Source organism: Dipodomys ordii, unplaced genomic scaffold (assembly GCF_000151885.1).
Source record: "Dipodomys ordii isolate 6190 unplaced genomic scaffold, Dord_2.0 Scaffold193, whole genome shotgun sequence".
In the NCBI taxonomy this organism is placed as follows: Eukaryota; Metazoa; Chordata; class Mammalia; order Rodentia; family Heteromyidae; genus Dipodomys; species Dipodomys ordii.
In genome coordinates, this window is record NW_012267409.1 from 501,394 (window position 1) to 522,460 (window position 21,067).

At 44.2% G+C, this 21,067-nt stretch overlaps 1 protein-coding gene across 1 annotated transcript in view; it reads left to right on the plus strand.

Annotated features, from left to right (window-relative positions):
- Window positions 1–245: 245 nt before the first annotated feature.
- The window catches only part of Ppp2r3a (protein phosphatase 2, regulatory subunit B'', alpha), an 84,556-nt gene continuing 63,734 nt past the window's right edge, over window positions 246–21,067 (plus strand). The window contains exon 1 of the mRNA XM_013034660.1: window positions 246–298. The gene's annotated coding sequence lies outside the window, so the exon portion shown is untranslated. The remainder of the gene's footprint in view (window positions 299–21,067) is intronic.

A 21,067-nucleotide genomic window follows, 5' to 3' on the forward strand; every position in this document is an offset into this window, starting at 1 on the left:
AGAAGGAGGGCGGAGTCTGGAGGGGGTGTGGTCTAGCGCAGGGGGCGGGGCACCCAGGCCGGAGCGGAGGGCGGGACTGAGGGGCGGCGGCGGCGGCGGCAGCGGGCGGGCGACGACCGGCTGCAGCAGCAGCAGCAGCAGCAGCAGCAGCAGTGGCTGAGCGGCGGCGGCGGCGGGCGGGGCGCGTTGGGGCCTCGGGTGGCTCACGCGGGCGCCGCGTCGGTGGCGTTCCCTAGCCCGGAGGCCGTGTGCGCGCGCGGCGGGGAACCGCGGCGGCCGTCAGAGGAGGAGCTCTGAGGTAGGTGCGCGCGCGGCCTGCAGCCTTCGGAGCCCCCGGCCCCCCCTTGTTGTGGTAGAGGGTGGGGGGGAGTCCCGCCTGAGGTGTCCGGGGGACGGAGGCGGGAGCGGGGTGGGAGGGCGGGGACTGGCCTGGCCTGTGGGGCCGGTAGCGTGGGGAGTGGTGGGGGACCCCCCCCAACTCCACATCCCCACCCCCGGGATAGTCCGGGAAGGGGTGAATGGAGGTGGGGGGGGTGGGGGGCGAGTGTGTGTGGAGAACGCCAGTCCGGGGGGCTCCTATGGAGGAGGAGGCCGGGGCGCCTCCCACTTCTTGGGGTTCCCAGGCCTAGCTCTCCCCCCCCCCCGCACACACACACACACACACACACACACGCACACGCACACGCAGAGTCCCGGGCAACTTGTGCACTGGCAAGCTTGGCACGAAAAGCAAATGCCAAGGTTCTGGAAGAACTGAGAGTCACGTCTCAGTGAGGCGCTGAGGCTTTATTTTCCTTCCCCGCCCCCCCCTTTCCCCCTCCCCCCACCCCCACCCCCACCCGGGCCCAGCCTCGGCCCCACGACTACTTGGCCAAAGAAGGATGTGTCACTGGCTGTGAGGTGGGGTTGGGTGTGGAGTAGAGGGGGGGTGAGGGGGGGAAGAAGAGAAGGAAAGGGGTTGGGACCTGAAACAAAGGTAAACTGAGGCCTGGTGGACACCCGTCTCTTCCCCCATCCCCTACCCCCTTCCCTTACCCTGTACTTGCTCTGATCGCTGCTGTGCTCTAAATGTCTGCTTGGGTCTCCCCCCTCTTCCCTCCCCAACCCTCCGGCCCACCCCCCCTCCCCATCACCACCACCACCACCACCACCACCAGGCCACCGCCTCCGAGGGGGCGTTCTCCTCGGGGACGTCTCGATGGAAACCAGCTGGCCGGGCTTGGAGTTGATATTGAATCAGAACTCTGTGTGGTGTTCATTATTTCCACTAGGCTCTAAAGCCTAAAGAAATGGTATCCCGCGTTTAATAACGATGTGAAAATGGAGAGATGGGGGCGGGGAAGGGGGGAGTGGAGGCACGAACTGTCTAGGTAAATGATACGGTATTTTCTTATTAGGAAATGATCGCAGATCACCGAGTCAATCTTACTGTGTAAGCAGGAGACGGGAGGATTTGTCATGCCTTTCCAAAGATGCCGAACTGTTCCTCCTACAGATTTTCATTTAGGCACAACACATCACACACACACACACACACACATTTCCCAACCTTTGGTGCTAGGCATTTCTCTTTGTTCTGTCTTAGTGTCAGGCCTCAATTTCTTGTCAGCACAGCACCCAGCTCCAAGACCCTAAGAATTGCCATACTAGGTCAGCGCCTGGGCCTCCAGCACAGCCGGCAGCAGGCTTGTGTTTCAGGAAAACACCAGGTTTGTTCCCTAGTGGTGCTGTTAAAAAATGATCTCAGTTTCTTTCGTGGTCTCCATGACTTCTAATGAAAGCCTTTATAATCCACACTATAGTCTTAATACACACACACACACACACACACAACTTCCAAATGAATCTTGAAATGTCTGTTGGGAGAACTTGTATCATGAGACACTTGTGGAGGGAAAAAGAAAAGAACTTGAATGTTTTATATACAATCTTAGAACTGCTTTTTCTCTGTCTTTTCTTTCTTGCTTTAATAGAGCTTTGGAGAAATCTATCAGGGCCAACTTGGCCTTGATGGCTATTTTTGGGCTCAAAAATGAGCTTTATCTGCTAACACCCTGAGCATTAAGAAAGTAATGATTTATTTGTACTTGTAAGATTTACATGTTTTAAAATGCAAGTGCACTTGCTGGAGAGTGAAGGAGTTTTCTGATTTTATGGTCTGGATTGATTTGGTCTTCATGTTTTGCTGAAACCAACAGTCCTAAAAGAAAGATCTAGAAGAGAATAAAGGTGGGCTGGAAGTGTGGCTCAAGTGGTAGAGCTCTTAGTTAGCTAAGCATAGGACCTTGAGTTAAAACCCCAGTACTGCCAAAAGAAGGGAGTAAAATTGCTAGGGACTTGTGGAGTTTGGAAAACTTCAAGAGAATAACTTTAAACCATAACTGTGTGTGTGTGTGTGTGTGTGTGCGCGTGTGTGTGCGCGTGCACGCGCGCGTGCACGTACCAGTCCTGTGGCTTGAACTCAAGGCCTGGGTACTTCCCTGAGCTTTTGTCCTTAAAGCTAGCATTCCACTACTACTTGAGCCACAGCTCCACTTATGGCTTTTTTTTTGGTGGGAGGGGGCAGGGAAGGATAATTAATTGAAGATAAGAGTCTCATAGATTTGTTTGCCTGGGCTGGCTTTGAACCACAGTCCTCAGATCTCAGTCTCTTTTTTTTTTTTTTTTTTGGTCGGTCGTGGGGCTTGAACTCTGGGCCTGGGCGCTGTCCCTCAGCTCTTCAGCTCAAGGCGAGCGTTCTACCACTTGAGCCACAGCGCCACTTCCGGTTTTCTGGTGGTTTATTGGAGATAGGAGTCTCATGGTCTCTCCTGCCTGGGCTGGCTTTGAACTGCGATCCTCAGATCTCAGCCTCCTGAGTAGCTAGGATTACAGCCGTGAGCCACCAGCGCCTGGCAGATCTCAGTCTCTTGAGTAGCTAGACTTACAGGCAGGAGCCACCCCTGCTTCAAACTCAGTAGTCTGGCCCCTGCCACCTTTTAGCAAGCAACTAAAGCTTTATTTCCTCTGAAGCTTTTTATGACACCTCCCATTTTTCCTTCTTAAAACAAACAACCCACAAGTGCCCATAGTAAAATTGACCACTCCCACTCCCCTTTTTACTTTTGACCGTAATAGGGTTTCAACTCAAGGGGTTGAACTTTCAAGTTCTCTACTACTTGAGACATACATACCAGCCCTTTTTTGCCTTATTTTTCAGATAAGATCTCATGCTTTTGGCTATTACCTTCCTCATAGCTGGAATGATAGGTGTGCACCATCACGTTTGGCCCTTGGCCACTCCTGAGTATTACCATCCTCTAAATCAGAGTTTTTCATTGCCGACAATGACGATGACACACAATTGGCATTTTAAAACACAACTTTGCTGGGTGCCAGTGGTTCACACCTGTAATCTTAACCACTCAGGAAGCTGAAATTTGAGGATAGAGGTTTGAAGCCAGCCTGGGAAGGAAAGTCTGTGCAACTTTTACCTCCATTTAAACAACAAACGTCAGAAATGGATCTATGGCTCAAGTGATACAGTGCTAGCCTTGAGCAAAAAAGCCAGAGACAGTGTTCAGGCACTGAGTTCAAGCCTCAGGACCCTCCTTTACCCCCCACCCCCACACTAAAAGCCACAAAACTCTTGTAGAGGGTTAGCCTGTGTAGCACAGGATCTTTAGTACAGCATACCTGACGTCTACTTATTAGACATTAGTAGTACTCCCCACACACAGAGTTGTGACAATCAGAATTGTTGGCAAATGATGTCAGATATTGCCAGCTGTTGTCTTGGAAAGGGTCCGTTACCCTTAGGTGAGAACACCGTTATAAACTACTGCCTTGAACACCAGTGATGCTGCATTGTCCTTGTTTGCCTAGGTGTTGGTTTCCTAGGTAGTGACATCTGGAACAGTCATCATTCACTCAGCTGTTATCAAAAGGCCTGCTTCCCAGTCGCATGCTACATTAAGTGTGACAACACTGTCGTGAAAGCACCTGATGTTGCTTTGGAACACTGGGACCTTGTAGTCTGAAGAGGATGGCGGAGGTGTACGTGTCCATGTAGAATTAGACAGTTACCTCATCACAGCTAAGTTCTAGAAGGAGAAGCGCAGGTTGTTGTGTGTGTGTGTGTGTGCCCAAAATGTAAGTATTGATCTAGTTTGTAAAGTAAGAAATGTTTCCCTGAGGAAAAGGATCTTTAAGATGGCCTCAGTCAGCTAAGCATGGATTTACTAGGTGACGCATAAGGGAGCAGTATTCCATCCAGACAAAAGGAACAGACATGAACACTAAGAAGGCAGGTAGAAGGGAATAAATAGCCTTTCTGAGGAGCCAGAATGTGTGGCAGGAACATGGAGAGAGAGTGATGGGGGTGAGCTGATGTAGACCAGGCTGGAAAGCAGGCAGAGGCTGTCTGCTGTCAATGATTCCTCCATCCAGTGACTCCTCGGAATCCTGAAGAAATTCAGAACAGTACAGGATCCTTCTCTAATGTCTTCTGTGCATACTACTCCACTGCACTCCGCCATTCTTCCCAGACCTTCTAAAGGGATGACCATTGATCCTGGCTTTGGTTATCCTTATAGACTTCTTTTTGCGGGCATGAAGATACATGCATTATCTTTTCTCTCTCTCTCTCTCGTTTATACATTGGACTCTGTTCTCTTAAAAATGTCTTGGGAGGGGCTGGGAAGATGGCTCAGTGGTAGAGCGCTTGCCTTGCATGCCTAAGGCCCTGGGTTCGATTCCTCAGCACCACATAAGCAAAAAGAAAAAAGCCGGAAGTGGCGCTGTGGCTCAAGTGGTAGAGTGCTAGCCTTGAGCTGAAGAGCTGAGGGACAGCACCCAGGCCCAGAGTTCAGGCCCCACAACCGGACCCCAAAAAAAAAATATGTCTTGGGAGCCAAGTGCTGGTGGCTCATGCCTGTCATCCTAGCTCCTCTGGAGGCTGAGATCTGAGGATCATAGTTGAGAGCCAGCCCAAACAGGAAAATCTATGAGACTCTCTTCTCCAATTAGCCACCAAAAAAAGCCAACGGGGAACTGTGGCTCAAGAGGTAGAGTGCTAGTCTTGAGCACAAAAGATCAAGGACAGCACCCCAGACCCTGAGCTCAAGCCCCAAGACCAACACCAAAAAAAAAAAAAAGTATCTTGGGAATCTTTCCATTTTGATACATAATTTCCCTTAATTTTGGTAATTCTATACTTACTGTGTTGATATGCCACACATAATTTAAGCCTTCTTATATTCAAGGACATTTAGGTGTTTCTAATTTATTTTACTGTGAATCTGCTTGTTTATATACGTCTGACTGTATTTGTAGTATAAATTGCCGGAAGTAGAATTGTTGGGTCAAATATAAGTGTCTGTGTACAGGCATATTCCATGTGGGTGTGTTTGCAGATATTTGTGTTAGTAAACAGTCATTGATTTGGAAGGACACCAAAGTGAGTATAGTGGCAGTGTTTGCTTTTGCTTTGTGGTTTTTTTTTCCTCTGGGAGGTGAAAGGGAGGGCCCAGAAAGGGAAGGAAAATGGGTGAACAAATGCAGACATGCTGTTCAGTAGACACTATGTGGGAAAAGACCTATGTAACTTGTGGGCAGGAATAGGAAGGGTTAAACTGGGAGAAAGAGAAGGAGAGAGTGACATTGTCCAAAAAAGAAATATACATATTACCTGACGTATGAAGTGATAACCTCCCTCCATGAGCCTTCATAAATAATAACAGTAAAATTATAGTTTAACAAAAAGTGAATGTGGGAGACACTTTCCTAATTAAGGTTGTAGTCTTTTAACAAAAGAGGAGGCGGTGGCAGCAAAGCTGGAGAGAAATACATTTACACATACGTATAGTTGATAGGATTTGATGGTTGATGGGGTAAAGGTGTTGAGGGGAAGAATCCTAGAGCTCTGCTTGCCTAGTTAGGTGAATGGCTGAGTTACCTGAAACGTAGCCTTGTAAGGACAGCTTGCAGGTGGATTTGAATCACTGTTCCAGTTGGATTGCTGAGATTTTTCAGTGCATATCACAAAGCATTTGACAATGCAGACCCACAGCCCAGAAGAAAGGCCAGAACTGGAGCATACATTTCTTTTTTTCATGTGAAATGAAGGGCGTGGGTAAATTTCCCAAGGCAGAGATGACAAGCTTGTAGCCCAGCACAGATCTAGCTGGCAGATGTTTTGTTTTTGCCCGTGCAGTTGCTTTTGTTATTTGGTTCGAACTTAGTTGCTAGGATTTTTGAATCTGAAGATTTCCCATGGAAAAATCCCGTTTGGTGTGTCTTTTAAAATTTGAGACCTGCTGGGGGCCGGTGGCTCATACCTGTCATCCTAGCTAATCAGGAGGCTGAGGTCTGAGGGTGGCGGTTCAAAGCCAGCCCAGGCAAGGAAGTCCATGAGACTCTTATTATCTCCAACTAACCACTCAGAAAACTGGAAGTGGCGCTGTGGCTCAAGTGGTAGAATGATAGTGCTGAGGGACAGCACCCAGGCCCAGAGTTCAAGCCCCATAACCTCCCCCCCCCCCACACACACACACAAGGAGACCTATGCTGGGCGTGATTGTACATGCCTATCATCCCAGCACTTGGTAGGCCTTTAAAGCATGAGGGTTATAAGTCAAAGGTCTGTGCTACAGAGTGAGGCTCTATCACATGGCCACAGTGATTGGTACTGAATCACACTAACCCTAGCTGCTTTCTTTCTTTTCTTTCTTTCTTTTTTTTTTTTTTTGTTTGTCGGTCGTGGGGCCTGAACTAGGCCTGGGTGCTATCTCTCAGCTCTTCAGCTCAAGGCTAGCGCTGTACCTCTTGAGCCACAGCACCACTTCTGCCTTCTTCTGCTTATGTGGTACTGAGGAATTGAACCCAGGGCCTCATGCATGCAAGGCAAGCGCTCTACCACTGAGCTACCTTCCCAGCTCCCCTAGCTGCTTTCTAAGTCACCAGAGACCACCATTCCCTACACCATGCCTGTGCTGCTTCACATCACTTTGGCATGTATGACCTCTGGTCTCGGAGAGAGAGTGATGTTTATCTTGGTTATATATTAGTATCATTGAGTGATTAAAACCATATTAATGATGGGGTTTATCTAAAAGGGAAATTTGTATTTTTGTTTACTTGGTCTGAATTATGGCCTTTCTTTTCTTTTGTAGAGAGGGAAGGGTACTAGAATTTTAACTCAGGCTTTTGGCTAAGCAGGTGCTCTACCACTTAAGATACACTCCCTAGGCCATTTTGCACTTTATTTTTCCAATAAGGACTCAAGTTTTTGCCCTGATCAGCTTGGATTATAATCTTCCCACCTCTACCTCTCACATAGATGGCTGAGATTATAGGTGTGCACCAACATACCAACTTATTATTTATATTTCTTCCCGACTGGCCATCAACTTTGACCCTTCTAATTTCTGCCTTCTGAATGGCTAGAATTACAGGCATAAGCCACTCTGCCCAGCCTTAGCCTTGGATTTTTAAATAATCCTCAGTGATTCTACTGAGCCTTGGGAGTTGAGAACCACTGACTGAGGTCAACAAAATAAAAGACTCAGCCTCAGTTGGTAGAGAAAGGTGGTAACTCAGGTAGGGGAGACGAAGGGGACAGAGAAGTACAGTAGAATAGCACCTCGATTTTAGTTCAGGTATGTCAACTGAATATACTCTACCATGTTTTTAATTAGATGAGACAATAGTTTTATTTGCATTTATACTGGTATCCTATATCTAATGGGGGCATTTAAAGAACTATTGAGTAATTTATACTTTTTTTTTTTTTGGTCAGTCATGGGGCTTGAACTCTGGGCATGGGCGCTGTCCCTCAGCTCTTCAGCTCAAGGCAAGCGCTCTACCACTTGAGCCACAGTGCCACTTCTGGTTTCTGGTGGTTTATTGGAGATAAGAGTCTTCCAGACTTTCTTGCCCTGGCTTGGCTTTGAGCTGCAGTCCTCAGATCTCAGCTTCCTGATTAGTTAGGAATACAGGCATGAGCCACCGGTTCCTGGCCTTACATGATTATTTTTGCTTTAAATGCTGTCTTTAGAATCTAATTCTCATTTAAGGTGTGTCGTAAAAGACAAAAGGAAAAGTGTACTTCCAAAAGAATTGTCAAGTAAATTATCAAGTAAAGATATGGACTGAAAACCTTGAGTTAAGCAGGATGGGGCCTTGACCTCAGAAAGAGCCATTGTAGATCAGAAGTGGCAGATTGAAGTAAAGTAACAAGTTGGGAAATGGGAATGGTGAATGTTCAAAACGTCTGTTGGGGCGGGGTCTGGGCCCTTGCACATGCAAGGCAGGTGCTCTACCTGAGGTGTCTAAACTGAGGTTCAAAACAAATTTTGTTGTTGTTGTTGGTCATGGGGCTTGAACTCAGGTCCCTGAGCTCTTCAGGTCAAGGCTAGTGCTCCACCACTTTGAGCCACAGCACCACTTCCAGTTTTTGAGTGGTTTAATTGGAGCTGAGTCTCACAGAGATTTTTCTGCCAGGGTAGTCTTCAAACCATGATCATCAGATCTCAGCCTCATGAATAGCTAGGATTACACGCATGAGCCACTGGTGCCTACCTTCAAAAATCTTTCTAAGAAGTTTACGCTGGGTGCTGGTGGCTCACGCTTGTCATCTTAGCCACTCAGGAGGCTGCGATCAGGAGGAGGATCACGGTTCAAAGCCAACCGGTGTAGGAAAGACCATGAGACTCATCTCCAGTAAACCACTCAGAAAAAAAAAAAAACCAGAAGTGGTGCTGTGACTCAAGTGGTAGAGCGCTGGCCTTGAGCTGAAGAGCTGAGGGACAGCGCCCAGGCCCGGAGTTCAAGCCCCATGACAGACCAAAAAAAAAGAATGCCCCAAAAGTTAGAGGGAAGGACTCAAGGGGACAGATGTCTTATATAGCTACCTGGTAGTTGTTCTGCCTGTCCATTACCAAACACTTCAATTTTCCAAGGAGGAGGTTTATTGGAACCGGATAATTTAACTAACCCCATCTTAGAAGAGGTTTGCTTAAAATTTGTTCTGTGCTTTTATAACTAAGGAGATAGTTTGTCAAGACCCTTAAGACCCCTGAAGGGGTTGATTCAATGTTGGTAATTAGCTCCTAAGTTTCTTGCATATCTGGAAAAGCATGGTAGTCCCAAAAGCCAGCAATGATCAGCGTTCCAGAGACCCTGACATCATCCTCCATTGAACGAACAAACAAAGACCAGATTGTTGGCATGTTGAAAATGGAGTACTTTGACTGTTTAGGGAATGTGTATCTTAACTGTCAGATTCCCAAGAACTGTTTTTGCAGTTATATTGTTTGTTTTTCCCAGTTAACTTGATGTTACAGCTTGGTTTTTGTGTGCATGCACATAAAATTTCTCATACTTAGCTGATTGATTTGTGTGTGGATATAAATTGGAGGTATAGGTCCTCCTTGAGTTTAGAGAGAAGAGCTCCAAACAAACCATGATTTCCAGAAGTTTGCTTCAGTGGGTATTATCTTGAAGTCCTAGGGTTAGAGTTACCATCTAGAATGGACTACAACTCACTGTCTCCTGTGTATTTCTGTTCCACTGGCAGAGAATGTGTGGGGTTTTTGTTTTGTTTTGTTTTTATTATGTTGTGAGTTCTCCTGGTTTTAAGACAGGGTTTCACTGTGTAGCCCAGACTAGCCTCAAACTCATGATCCTCCTGCTGCAGCCTCTCAAGTATTGAGATGAGATTCCAAGCTTGTGCCATCATGCCTGGAAACACGAGAGGATAAAGGTCAGTTTTGTGCTTCCTATTCCTCAGAGTTGTGGCCTACCAGCAGAACAGAAAACATGAGGAGTAGAAAATGCCAAAGATTTTTAGAGAAGAGTAGCGTTAATAGTTGAAAGCGTAAATGTTACAGCTATACTCTCAGAAGAAATATTATCTTCTGAAGGACCAGCATTCATAGCTCTCATTAGTTTACCAGATAGGTGAATTATGGTTAACCAGAAGTGGTGCTATGGCTCAAGTGGTAGAGTGCTAGCCTTGAGCTGAAGAGCTGAGGGACAGTGCCCAGGCCCAGAGTTCAAGCCCCACGGCCAACAACAACAGAAAATGGATTATTATTTTTTTTTTTTTGGTCGGTCGTGGGGCTTGAACTCTGGGCCTGGGCGCTGTCCCTCAGCTCTTCAGCTCAAGGCGAGCGCTCTACACTTGAGCTACAGCGCCACTTCCGGTTTTCTGGTGGTTTATTGGAGATAGGAGTCTCAAGGTCTCTCCTGCCCCGGCTGGTTTTGAACCATGATCCTCAGATCTCAGCCTCCTGAGTAGCTAGGATTACAGGCGTGAGCCACCAGCGCCCGGCGAAAATGGATTATTTTTTAACATGAATAGCAGATGATGGTTTGTTGGTTTGTAGTAGGAGTCTATTATAAGAAGATACTTTTATTTGGAAATTTGGATGTGTTTGAGCAGCAGTGGGAATTCTGTCCACAAATAACAGGTACTATGCCTGAATGGTGGTGGATGGAGACAAAAGTCCATTGCCAGAGGGGTTCAGAGCTGCTTTGGTTTGAGAAAGAGCTTAGGTGACTGAATAAGGAGAGGACCTAGAGGGAGTTCTGGAATTGAAGGCCTGTGTTTTTCACCTGTGAGCATGGGGGTTGTTTTTGTGCTCGTTGTTGTGGTAAAAATAACCATGTTAACAAGTGACTAGCAGTACATTTACCATGTTGTGCAACTATCACCACTCTTTAATTCTTGGACCTTTTCGTCATCCCAAAAGAAAACCCTGTACCTATTTCGATGTCACTCCCCATCCTCCATCCACCTCTGCCAACAACCAGCTGCTTTCTAGCTCAATGGATTTGCCTACTTAAAACATTTCAAACAAATGGCATCTTATACCCTGTGACTTTGTGTATCGTGGCTTCTTTCCATCCATCATATTTACTTACAAGGTTCACGGTGTTGTAGCATGTCAGTGAAACCAAAGCTTTCAGACCCCAAGCCTGAACTCCAGGAATATCACATTAGGTCAAGCTATTTGCCTCTATGTGCCTAATAAAGAGATTTGGCAGGGAAAGGAGATCTATTATGTGGCAGTCATGAGAAGGCATCTTCAGCTGTCTTGAGGAACAAATATGAACCCAGATTGTCTCCCAAGAACATTTGGATCCGATGCTCACATGGCACAGTGCCAACTTGACATCTGTACATCTCAAAACACACACCTGATCTTCCTCCAGAGCCCATGCTCTGTCGCCTGTCCCAGCTCACTACACAGCATTCATACTTCTAGTAGTTGAAAACCATAGCGCCATCTTGGATTCTCCTTCACCCTGTGTTGGGGCTGTGGGCAAATCCTGTTGAGTCTCCCTAGATTGGGCCCCCCCCCACTATTACATTGCTCCCACATTGTCCACACCGCCATTGTAATCTGCCCTGGGTTATTGTGTTTTTTGTTTTTTGTCGATTGTGGGGCTTGAACTCTGGGCCTGGGCGCTGTCCCTCAGATCTTGGCAGCTCAAGGCAAGCGCTCTACCACTTGAGCCACAGCACCATTTCTGGTTTTCTGGTCGTTTATTGGAGATAAGCATCTCATGGACTTTCCTGCCCAGGCTGGCTTTGAACCATAATCCTCAGATCTCAGCCTCCTGAGTAGGTAGGGTGACAGGCGTGAGACACTGTGCCTGACTTGCCCTGGGTTATTGTAACGACCTAACCCCTCCCTGTCTGTGTCCTTCCTCTTCCACAGTTGGCTGTCAATGCAGCCTCTAAGGCTTTTAACACTCTCCATCCAACACTTTACACTTAACCCACACGTACCCCCCTAATCTGAAATCCCCTTTACTTCATCTCATCCTCCTCTGTCCTGTACTTGTTTTATCCCAGTCACAAATAATACCTTTCACCTTATCCAGCAAGGCTGGTATGTTCCTGGCTCAGGACCTTTGCCTTCTTCCTAATTCAAACATCTTCCTCCCTCGTTTCACTCTAGTCTTTGGTAAAGTTCACTTTCCCCAGCACTCCCAACTTCTTTTCTTTCAGATTTTGCTTCTTAGCACTCATAAAAATCCAAATATTCCTCCCATTCTACTCCAAGACAGAGCTGTTGAGCCATCCCTGCTTGCCACGTTCTTTTATTCATCTTTACACTTTCATTGGAGCACAGACCTCTGATGAAAATTAGACATTTGCAAACTTGTCTGTGAGATCAGAAACTAAACTCAACAGAACACAACTAGTGATGGGTCTCTCTGGATGGGCATCATACCCGCGGGCCTTCACATGGGCCTTATAGGGGGGTGGTGTTATAGTTTTAAAAGACCATACATTATATCTTTCTATATCTTTTTATTTTTTACAACTTTCCTTTATTCCCTTTTTGTATTATTATACAAGGGGGGGGGTCCTTTACTGTGACATCTTCATACCTGCGTATACTTTGGTAATAATATTCACAGCCTCCCCATTATCTTCTTATCTTGTCCCCTCTCTGTTCCCATTTCTCTTTTCTAGTTGTCCTCCCTCTACTTTTAACAATCTATTATTTCTATTGATGTTTTAACCAGACAACTATTATATAAACATACCCTCCTCACCTCTTCTCTTTTCCTAGATGAGCTAATTTCCTCGATGGCAAACAAGTGGATAAATGAGTATCATTTCACAGAGTGATAATAGTGTGATGCAGAAAATAAACTAGCGCTTTTCCTGTAAGAGGAACACTGGGATTAGCTATATTTGCTTCTCTACTTTAAATATTTCAGCAGTGAATCCTCCTACTTGTACGAATATATTTGTTGTACTGTCTGATATCCTAAAATTATAATAGATACTGCCAGTGTTGTTCCTAAACTGTCTGAATAAGATCACATAAAATATATGTTTAAACACATCAATGATGTCTTTGTATTACTCTTTAAATTGTATTTTTATTATCTTCAAGTAGTTGTATAGAAGGGTTATTCTTCAACAAATCATTTTGTAAGTTCGTTACTGTTTCATTACACTAGTCGTATTGAATATAATTCCTTTAAGAAAAAAATTAAGTCATGTTACAAGTCCTAAATGCCCTTACCTTTGCAAATATTTGCCTGTCTTAAAAGTTTTACGAAATGGTATCTCACTGCTTTCATTGTTCCCCTTTTTATTTTTATTTTTTGTGCCAGTCCTAGGGCTTGAACTCAGGGCCTGGGCACTGACCCTCCGCTTCATTTTACTCAAGGATAGTGGTGCTCTACCACTTGATCCACAGCTCCACTTCTGGCTTTTTGGTGGTTCATTGGAGATAAGAGTCTCATGGAAGCGGGGTGCCAGTAGCTCATGCCTGCAATCCTAGCTGCTCAAGAAGGTGAGATCTGAGGATCATGATTCAAAGCCAGCCTGGGGCAGGAAAGTCCATGAGGCTCTAATCTCCAATAAACCACCAGAAAATCGGAAGTGGCGCTGTGGTTCAAGTGATAGAGCTCTATCTAGCCTTTAGCTGAAGAGCTGAGGGACAGCGCCCAGGCCCAGAGTTCAAGCCGCACAACCTGGTAGGGGGAAAAAAGAGTCTCATGGATTTTCCTGCCCCAGCTGGCTTCAAACCTTGATCCTTAGATCTCAGCCTCCTAAATAGCACGAGCCACCAACGCCTGGCTTCCTTTTTGATTTTTTTTTTTTCCGGTCAGTTGTGGGGCTTGAACTGGGGGCCTGGGCATTGTCCCTGAGCTCTACCTCTTGATCTATCATGCCACTTGTGATTTTCTGGTGGTTAATTGGAAATAAGAGTTGCTAGATTACATGTGTGAGCCACCAGTGCCTGGCCCTTTTTGAAATTTTTAGTGGATATATATTGTGTGGGGGGGTACAGTTATTAATATTTTAATACATGTTTATAGTGTATCAAATAAAATTTGAGTGATTAGTAGATCTATCACCACATTGTCATTTCTTTATGGGGAGAACATTCAAAGTCATCTCTTGGCTATTCTAAAACAGATAGTGTCTTACTGTTAACTGCCTTCAGTCCATATTACTGTAATAGTACCCTGTGGTTCCTGTGATCCATTCTTCCTTTCCTTTTGGAAATAGGAATATCAGCTTATAGCCAAAGCCATTGCTGCCCATCTAGAAGACTTAAAGCTAAGTATAAGGTGTAGCTAATGGCATATAAGCAGAAGAGTTAGGTGTGACCCGGAAATCCCCCTCCCTGAGAAGCTGCGCTGTTAGAATACACTTTGTGAATACACCAACATTTTTCTCATTTCTTTTTTCAGTTTTTTTTTATGTTTAGTAATGACTCTACATATAACATGTTTTCTCCAAATTGAGTTTCCTATTTTACTTTTCCATTAGGTTTCTTTAAATTATGGTGTTTTTTTCTTGTCCTGACATTTGCATTCTTCCCTATTTTGGCACCTTCTGTATTTTCCATTTCCCTCCTGTTGATTTAATCTCACAGGTCATTTGGTTTTTAAATTTTTTTAAAATTAAGCTTTATGTTTGGTCTTATGACTTTGTTTATGTATTATTCTATTTCTGGTTAGGATGCCATTTTTGACTATCCTTTTAATTATGTACAATCAGTTTTATTGCAGAACAAACTCATGTTCTTAATGGTACTTACAAAGTTTGGTAATATAGTCAAGTTCAGATAGGTGGCATTAAAACATGTTACTGAACGTTATTTGTTGTATTTTAGAAGTCTTAACTCTAAATTTCACTCCATTAACTTTATTGTAATTTTGTTTTATAAGGCTGTTTTGTATGCCTTCATCATTTTTTTTTAGTCCTTCTGAAAGACAAAATTGGGGTTTAAAAGAACATCATTTTGTACTTTCTATCCAGGTTGCTATAATAGTTTCAGTGTTGTACAGATGTTCTCTTTCTCTTTATTTCCTTTGTTGTCTCTCTTTTTCCCTCCCTTCCCCTTTCTTATACCTACTAAGATCTGAGAAAAACCTGGTGTTATACTCAGGTAGTATCTACCCAAGGTCCATTAAGCAATAGTATGAGACAAAAGGGTTTTGTTGTTAGAGAAACGTGTCATAGTACTTAGTCCTTCAGAGTACAGTGGTCAAGGCTTTTTAACTTCTTTAAGTTTCCTCATCTGTGATGTAGAGATAATATTAACTTCAGTGCAGGCGTAAGAACTCAATTAGGGTGTTGTGCTCAACACCATCCTAGTATTGCTTAGTACAGTTGTGCTACCACCACTATTTCACTCAACACTGGATTGCATATACAATGCTAGTCCTATAAGATGATAGTGAATGAACCTTTTAATGTTTTATTGAATTAAATTTGCAGGTATTGAGGATTTTGCATCTGTGTTCATGAAGAAAAAAAATTTTTTTTTTTTTTTGGTCAGTCGTGGGGCTTGAACTCTGGGTCTGTTTCTCAGCTTTTCAGCTAAAGGCCAGCATTCTACACTTGAGCCACAGTGCCACTTCCGGTTTTCTGGTGGTTTATTGGAGATAAAAGTCTCACAGACTTTCTTGCCCCAGGCTGGCTTTGAACCTCAATCAATCCTCAGATCTCAGCCTCCTGAGAATGACAGGCATGAGCCACCAGCGCCCAGCTAAGGAAACTTTTAAGTATATCGTGCACACACAGCAACAAAACTGCATAATGATGCATTTCTCATAACCTATCTCCACTGGTAAGCAGTATGTGGCTGTATTTTACAACTCATGACATATGGTATTAGTTTTCCCTTGGAGAGCCTGGTTAGAGCCACAGAGAAGGAGCATCCGTAGTTCTCTCCCTTTTGCTGTCTGGTTTTGGTGATGTTGATTTTATTGGGGCAGGGTTTGTGGGGAAGAAGGGGAATGGTCTCACTGTCTAGTCTACGCTGATCTCAAGCTGCATATCTTCCTGCCTCCTTCTGAGTAATGGATTTACCAGCGTGCACCACCTCACATGCCTGGCTTTCTGTTATGTGTTGATGATGGTGGCATGAATTCCCGCAGAGGATGGTTTTATGCCTGCTGGTTACCATTTCCTACCTCCGCCAGTGGCCTGTCGAGGAATTACCTTACTCACCAGTAATGTGTTGTTGTTGTCGTTGTTGTTGTTAGACATTACTCCCTCGTATGTGTGGGTTATTAAGCTGTACTCCTAGGTGGTCCAAAGGCATAGGGTAAGACCACGGGAGAAAACAAATGAGATAAGGGGGAGTCCAAGATCAATGTTGTTGTTGTAGAGAAAAGGTCAAGAAACTAAAGAGGCCAGGATATCAAATGGATTGTTTGGATGTTGAAATCAATAAGAATTATGACAGAAATAGCGTTGAAATGACAGGCGAGCCAGAAGCTAAAATTATCAAGGAATGAAAGGGAGTGACCTTGGGGAACCATAAATGTCTACAGTCAGAAAGGTGGTGGGCAGTAAAGTCCGATGATATGTGACTCAGAGCAGAGGGCTTTTTGTACAGGACAAAAAGAAAATGGTCTTGGAGTGGTAATGAGGTATAATAAGGGCACTTTACCAGACCTCATATGTGAGGAATGTGAGAGAGAGATAAAAAAAAAAAGTCCTCATCTAAAAGGGCTACAATGAAAGGAGCTTCCTCCAGCATGAGCCCCGTTTGATTTTAAAGAAGATAAAAGGAGCTAGAGAAAGCATCTGAGAAGAGATAAAGGACATGAGGATTTGGCCGGTAACTGACTACCCCAGAGTTAGACCGAGCTCAGGGAAAAGGACTAGGGTTTCAGAAAGGTAGGAGGGGGTGGCTAATCAGATTCTATCATCAGTCATAACCATGCTTCCCTCTCATATATCCTGAATTCTCACTTCAGCAACCTTACTGGACTTAAACCAGAGTATCAGTTAAGTCCAGGTTTTATTTATTTTTTATTTTTTTTGGGTCTGGTCGTGGGGCCTGAACTCGGGGCCTGGGCGCTGTCCCTCAGCTCTTCAGCTCAAGGCTAGCGCTCTACCACTTGAGCCACAGCGTCAGTTCTGGCTTTTTTCTTTTTGCTTATGTGGTGCTGAGGAATTGAACCCGGGGCCTGAGGCATGCAAGGCAAGCGCTCTACCACTGAGCCACCTTCCCAGCCCCAAATCCAGGTTTTAAAAACTGTTCTATATCTGTTAAATAAAAAAAAAATCATGCTTACTGACCATACTGCCCGTGCTTTAAGTCGAATGTTACTATAAAAGTTAAGAAAGTAAAAATTTCTAAAGTTAAAAAGTTGATCCTTTTGCTGCCTGGCCATCAGACGGGTTTTTCCTTTTTTCTCTCGTTTCTCTCCTCCTCCAGGATGATGACTCTCCCACTCCTGTGTCCTGTTCACTATCCCCTCCCCACTCTTCCCTTTAATGATGCTCTTGCTGCTTAGAGAAAACTGTCAAAAAAGCTTTCATCCCCATCGCTTCCTGTAGACATACACTCATCTTTTCTTCCCATTATCATGAACTAGCTACGTGGTTTGTAATTATCTCATGGCATCCATTTTCCCTTTTCCTAGATCATTCTCTTTATGCATGAACAATATGCATTTAAACAATCTACTTAATTCCATTCCTGTTGTACTCCCTTATTTCACCATATACTTCTCAGCAAAACTTCTTGAGATTATTTTCTGTATACACTTCTGGCTTTCTGGTGGTTCATTGGAGATAAGAGTCTCATGGACTTTCCTACCTGGGCTGCTTTGAACCTCGATCCTCAGATCTCAGCCTCCTGAGTAGCTAGGATGACAGACATGAGCTACCGGCACCTGGCTTCCTGTGATTTTTTCTTTCTTTCTTTCTGTATTCTCTAGCCTAGCCAGACTTCTGCCCCACAATTCCATGGAAACTGTTCTTTATCAGTTATAGTGTCTATATGCCATTTCCCAATGCTTATCTGACATTCAGGAAATGGGTTCTCTTCTTTGAAACATCTTCTTTGGCTAAGATCTTACGTGATTTGTAAACTTAACAAGGAATCTGCTACAGGCTCATGAATACTTGTAGAAAACATAAGACTTCTAAACAAGAGGTGAACAGTTTTATTACAGTCCCCTCCCTCGCTTTCTTTCTTTCTTCTCTCTCTCTGTCTCTCTCCACTTCAGTCTCCTCTACTTTTACTTCTCTTTGCTTACCCAAACTGTAGACCTGTGTTGGTGAATACTGTAGCCACCAGCTCCAACTAAAGTTTCAAATTATTCAGTTGTATTCAACAGCCACATGTGGTAGTGGCCACCTGTTGAGTGGCATAAATACAAAAGCATTTCCTCATCCCAGAAAGTTCCATTGGACAGCACAGCTCTGCATGTTTGAATGCCCCAGGGCTGAGCTTTTGTTTTGTTTTGTTTTGTTTTTTTGTTTTGTCGGTCGTGGGGCTTGAACTCTGGACCTGGGAGCTGTCCCTCAGCTCTTCAGCTCAAGGCAAGCGTTCTACCACTTGAGCTACAGCGCCACTTCCGGTTTTCTGGTGGTTTATTGGAGATAGGAGTCTCACCGTCTCTCCTGCCCGGGCTGGCTTTGAACTGCGATCCTCAGATCTCAGCCTCCTGAGTAGCTAGGATTACAGGCGTGAGCCACCAGCGCCCGGCAGGGCTGAGCTTTTGGATGGCTTCTCTTTACTTTCTGTAATCCTTCCCTGCCCTCAACTCCAAACTCAATTTCCCCAAAGCTTCTAGATAACTGTGTGTGGATATCTACTAGGCATCCTAGAACTAACATGTCCAACACAGAAGGATACTCTTAATTGTCCTCTCCCACTACAAACCTATTCTTTCTGGAATCTTTCACCTCAGTTAATGTAAGTTCTCACTTTTTTTACTCATTTAAGCAAAACAAAACAAAAAAAAAACTCTTTAAAATTCTTAACGTTCATTCTTGACCTCAGGCTTTTGTACAAAACCCACACATCTGTCTCATTGCCTCCATATTTTCAAAATATATCTAGAATGACTCTTCTCATCCTTTCCCTTCTACCACCTGATCCAACCCAACATCTTATTTTGCCTAAATTATTCCAGTTGTCACCTATGTAGTCTCCTTTTGCTCTTGATCCTGATCATTTGTTCCCATCATCCCTTGCTTAAAAGTGAGTCAAGTTGGGCTCAAAATTCTCATTAAGAGCCATATGCTGCTGGCCAGGCACCAGTGGCTCATGCCTATAATCCTAGCTACTCAGGAGGCTGAGATCTGAGGATCATGGTTCAAAGCCAGCCCAGGCAGGAAAGTCCGTGAGACTCTTTATCTCCAATAAACCACTAGAAAACCAGAAGTGGCACTGTGATTCAAGTGGTAGAACACTCGCCTTGAGCTGAAGAGCACAGGGACAGCGCCCAAGCCCAGAGTTCAAGCCCCACAACCAACAACAACAGAAAAGCTTATTTTGGACACACTGGGAAATGATTCACATGCTTCCATCTCAGAGCCTTTGTGTTTGATCTTCCTTCCTCTTCCACTTTCTGCAATCTACTCATACTTCTGTCATACTAGACTTACTGTAGAGATTAAGCCAATTGTGTTATAGATCAGTCTGTGCTGTATTGTGAATTTCTCTACTTATCAAAGATTGTTTAGTAAGAAAATTGTGTAGATACTACAATCTTAATATAGTACATTTTGCCTGATTGATATATCATTGATGATACTAAACTTGTCTATTGTGCTATAGTGGTGACTTTCCGAGTCTTGTATTATGACTTCCCTTGGTGATAATGGGTGAACTGAAGAAGAAATATTATTTTCTAACCTGTGTTTTTTTCCTGAGGAACTATTTTTCCCGGTATAACTCTTTTTTGAAAATCCAGTATCTTAAAAAAAAAAATACACCCAAAGTAGAGTTTTTCTGGTTACTGTGGGAAATGCCTAATATTTGCAGCTTCTAAGGTAACTCTAGACAGACAGTTTGTACCCCACTGAGCCCACCCAAACTCTTTATTTAGGAAGTGGAACCCGGAAAGGAGTCTTACAGTCACCTAGCAACTTCCGAGAAAGACTCTATGAACCTTCTGTTGGAGCACAGTTGGGAGTCTCTGTCACTTCCTTAGAACCCTGTGGCTATAGATGATCATTAGAACAGCATTCCATTTCCCACAGGCAGTCCACCCACCCCACTGTTTCTAGTTATCTGTGTGCTTTCTATGACATTCTATCTGTTTTGCAGATGTGAAGATTTGAAATGACTTCATATTTAGCATGTGCTGGGTTACAGTCTTTTTCTTTTCGTGTGTGTGTGTGTGTGTGTGTGTGTGTGTGTGTGTGTGTGTGTGTGTGTGTGTGTGTTTGCCTCCCTTTTGGCTTCTTTGTCCACAAAGACTTCTAGATTCAGATATTCTGGGTCTGGAGCACTGAAATTTCATAAGCTTCCATATGTCTTACCTCTTTTCACCTTTAGATATTCAAAATGCTGCCACAGCCAACATCAGTCTTTTTTTTTTTTTTTGGTAGTGGGGCTTGAACTCTGGACCTGGGCGCTGTCCCTCAGCTCTTCAGCTCAAGGCAACGCTCTACCACTTGAGCCACAGCGCCACTTCCGTTTTTCTAGTGGTTAATTGGAGATAAGAGTCTCACAAACATTTCTGCCTGGGCTGGCTTTGAACCGTGATCCTCAGATTTCAGACTCCTGAGTAGCTCGGATGACAGGCGCAAGCTTGGCATCAGTCTTATCGCTTGCTGCTTACTCTCTCTCTCCGTCTTAATGCACAGCCCGTGTACCTTAGTAGAGAATCTAATGAATAAATTTAATACAGCATACCCATACAATGCATAAAGTTGTTTAACCCATTTTTACTTTCACTGAAAGGAATATCTCTGTATTAAGTGAGGGAAATAAATAATAGGCTAGAGCTTCGCTTTTGTTTTAAAGAGTATACACAATCTCATGTCTGTCTGTCTGTGTGTTTAAAGCCAAAAAGGATGTTTACAAGGTAGATGAGGTGGTACACACTTGTAATCCCAACACATAGGAAGCTGAATAAGGATGATCATGGCTTAAAGATTAGCCTAGACTACCTAGTGAGTATCTCTACGCAAATACATATGTATGTACATATATACACATATACACTCACACAAATGTTCATATAGATGCTGTCTCATAGAATTATCTTTGTTCACTCCGTGTCTCTGTCGTTCAGTCATTATTTTCTTATGATTCAAGCTGTTGTTTAAGTAAAGCCAAAGAGC